General features: G+C 45.5%; 2 non-coding genes and 1 pseudogene across 2 annotated transcripts; all 3 read left to right on the forward strand.

Annotated features, from left to right (window-relative positions):
* Positions 1–526: 526 nt before the first annotated feature.
* Positions 527–2,452, forward strand: LOC113380531. The gene has a single exon (XR_003367440.1). It is a non-coding gene; the product is annotated as a small subunit ribosomal RNA (ribosomal RNA).
* Positions 2,453–3,149: 697 nt separating this feature from the next.
* On the forward strand, positions 3,150–3,304 carry LOC113380527. The gene has a single exon (XR_003367437.1). It is a non-coding gene; the product is annotated as a 5.8S ribosomal RNA (ribosomal RNA).
* A 327-nt stretch (positions 3,305–3,631) lies between these two features.
* The window catches only part of LOC113380532, a 6,674-nt pseudogene continuing 6,649 nt past the window's right edge, over positions 3,632–3,656 (forward strand).

Genomic DNA, 3,656 nt, shown 5'->3' on the forward strand with positions numbered 1-3,656 from the left:
ATATACGCCGTATATGTTCGGATGTCGGTTTACGGCCGGGTTCTGGACCTTATTTATAAGTGTTCAACCATACTGTACAGCATATCCGCGGGCATGTGTCGTTGACGCAAAGACTCTTATGCGGAAAATAAAATATACAAATGCAATCAACTCAATACTCTCCGAGCGAGAATAAAAGTTAGTTATAACGATGAATTCTTATAATGAATTCGCCCCGACGTTTTCAATCTAACGAAGGGTAAAGAGACTGTTTGAAATTAACTGGGTCTGCGGACCGCAAATTTCATGTACGGACCGCCGTTTCGACGGTTGTTAAAGGTCTAGCCTCTGTGTAAGCGCAGAATATATAAAATATCAAGTTGCGATGTAAACTGTTCGTCATGTCCAGGGAATATCGTACGACTCAGATATATATATATGTAAGAAATTCGTTGTTTAGAAATATTCATCGAACTTTTCTATACAAAGTGTGGTCTCTCGGGTGACGCCGAGGGACATTTACGCACTATGCTATTATATATATAGCACCCTGGTTGATCCTGCCAGTAGTATATGCTTGTCTCAAAGATTAAGCCATGCATGTCTCAGTGCAAGCCACATTAAGGTGAAACCGCGAATGGCTCATTACATCAGTTATGGTTCCTTAGATCGTACCCACATTACTTGGATAACTGTGGTAATTCTAGAGCTAATACATGCAAATAGAGTTCCGACCAGAGATGGAAGGAATGCTTTTATTAGATCAAAACCAATCGGTGGCGGGCTTGCCTTGCTCACCGTTTGACTTGGTGACTCTGAATAACTTTGTGCCGATCGCACGGTCTAGTACCGGCGACGCATCTTTCAAATGTCTGCCTTATCAACTGTCGATGGTAGTTTCTGCGACTACCATGGTTGTTACGGGTAACGGGGAATCAGGGTTCGATTCCGGAGAGGGAGCCTGAGAAACGGCTACCACATCCAAGGAAGGCAGCAGGCGCGCAAATTACCCACTCCCGGCACGGGGAGGTAGTGACGAAAAATAACGATACGGGACTCATCCGAGGCCCCGTAATCGGAATGAGTACACTTTAAATCCTTTAACGAGGATCTATTAGAGGGCCAGTCTGGTGCCAGCAGCCGCGGTAATTCCAGCTCTAATAGCGTATATTAAAGTTGTTGCGGTTAAAAAGCTCGTAGTTGAATCTGTGTCCCACACTGTCGGTTCACCGCTCGCGGTGTTCAACTGGCATGTCTGTGGGACGTCCTACCGGTGGGCTTAGCCCGTAAAAAGGCGGCCCAACTCAAAATCCTACCAAGGTGCTCTTCACCGAGTGTCGAGGTGGGCCGGTACGTTTACTTTGAACAAATTAGAGTGCTTAAAGCAGGCTCATTCGCCTGAATATTGTGTGCATGGAATAATGGAATAGGACCTCGGTTCTATTTTGTTGGTTTTCGGAATTCCGAGGTAATGATTAATAGGGACAACTGGGGGCATTCGTATTGCGACGTTAGAGGTGAAATTCTTGGATCGTCGCAAGACGGACAGAAGCGAAAGCATTTGCCAAATGTGTTTTCATCAATCAAGAACGAAAGTTAGAGGTTCGAAGGCGATCAGATACCGCCCTAGTTCTAACCATAAACGATGCCAGCTAGCGATCCGCCGAAGTTCCTCCGATGACTCGGCGGGCAGCTTCCGGGAAACCAAAGCTTTTGGGTTCCGGGGGAAGTATGGTTGCAAAGCTGAAACTTAAAGGAATTGACGGAAGGGCACTACAAGGAGTGGAGCCTGCGGCTTAATTTGACTCAACACGGGAAACCTCACCAGGTCCAGACACCGGAAGGATTGACAGATTGAGAGCTCTTTCTTGATTCGGTGGGTGGTGGTGCATGGCCGTTCTTAGTTGGTGGAGTGATTTGTCTGGTTAATTCTGATAACGAACGAGACTCTAGCCTGCTAAATAGACGTACTTTCTGGTATCGCAAAGACCCTCCGCTTCGGCTTCGGTCGTTGTTGGTTGTGGTTCTCACTACCGGCGTACAAATATATCTTCTTAGAGGGACAGCGACATTTAGTCGCACGAAATTGAGCAATAACAGGTCTGTGATGCCCTTAGATGTTCTGGGCCGCACGCGCGCTACACTGAAGAGATCAGCAGGTTTTCCTTGGCCGAAAGGTCCGGGTAATCCGTTGAAGCCTCTTCGTGCTAGGGATTGGGGCTTGCAATTCTTCCCCATGAACGAGGAATTCCTAGTAAGCGCGAGTCATAAGCTTGCGTTGATTATGTCCCTGCCCTTTGTACACACCGCCCGTCGCTACTACCGATTGAATTATTTAGTGAGGTCTTCGGACCGGTGCGCGGCAGCGTTTCGACATTGCCGATGTTGCTGGGAAGATAACCAAACTTGATTATTTAGAGGAAGTAAAAGTCGTAACAAGGTTTCCGTAGGTGAACCTGCGGAAGGATCATTAACGTACATTTACTATTAAGTGAATGAAACGTGTGCTATATGTCGCAATATAATGTTGCAGACTAAATGTTGCGCGCTCCCATAGTATAATATACTGTGGGCAAAAGCCTCTGGCAATGATCATTCGTTTCATTAACGTTTGACCGGAGCTAGTCGCAAAATATTGCGCAGTGTGCAAAAGCAGCGTGACGCAGTTTACAACCGCTTAGCGCTCTTATGCATTGTGTGAGAGCACTGCCATGTATATCTGCTCGGTATCGCCAGATGCTGAGCGAATGACGAAGTTCGTTGTGAAAACGGCGTTCTTTTTGAATATTATACTTTAAACGCATAGCTCAATCAATTCTTTGGGCGCTAGATGAAAGTCTAGTGTTTTAAAGTCGATTGTAGTAAACGCTTGCGTTAGTATTCTATATACTCTGCACATTTTATTCAAATTGTGCGAATTTGAACATTCGCTTCATTGCGTTGTTTTAAGAAAATGAAAAATCAGCGAAAGCAGATTTTTCAATCTCACACACAGTGAAATATTCATATTTCAATTTTGAAACGAGATTTTGTATCTCGGACCGAAACGCGAAAGCTTTACGGTGTACTAATTGTAACCATAATAATCATACTAGTTTCAGAATCGCCCGAGTTATCTTAAACGATTTCGAGGGGATCACGATCGAAACATGTATAAATATATATAAAATCACCCTGAACGGTGGATCACTTGGCTCGTGGGTCGATGAAGAACGCAGCTAATTGCGCGTCGACATGTGAACTGCAGGATACATGAACATTGACATTTCGAACGCACATTGCGGTCCTCGGATACTGTTCCCGGACCACCTCTGGCTGAGAGTCGTATAACATTACCAGACTGCCGCTTGCTTTAAACGGCTTGCCGGCGAATGATGGAGTTTCGCGTAAATGCGTGCTCTTAAATAATTCACTCAACGTGTGAGCCAGTCCACTTTGCAACATCGGACATTACCGTTCGTTGACGTTCTGTGGGATTACGGCGGGTTGTGTGTCCTAGAGATTTTATATTCTTGCGACCCTCCCGATAACCGGAAACCCGAACTCTTCGAAATGCGGTTTCGTTCCGGCAAATTTGGACGATTCAAAGGTTCCTCGTCGATTTTGTGTGCGCTTGCTTACTAACGTTTGCGACCACATCATAATCATAATACGACCTCAGAGCAGATGAGATTACC

The sequence above is a fragment of the Ctenocephalides felis genome, unplaced genomic scaffold, assembly GCF_003426905.1.
Source record: "Ctenocephalides felis isolate EL2017-DRISC unplaced genomic scaffold, ASM342690v1 CF-g0.4_SCAFFOLD_02199, whole genome shotgun sequence".
In the NCBI taxonomy this organism is placed as follows: domain Eukaryota; kingdom Metazoa; phylum Arthropoda; class Insecta; order Siphonaptera; family Pulicidae; genus Ctenocephalides; species Ctenocephalides felis.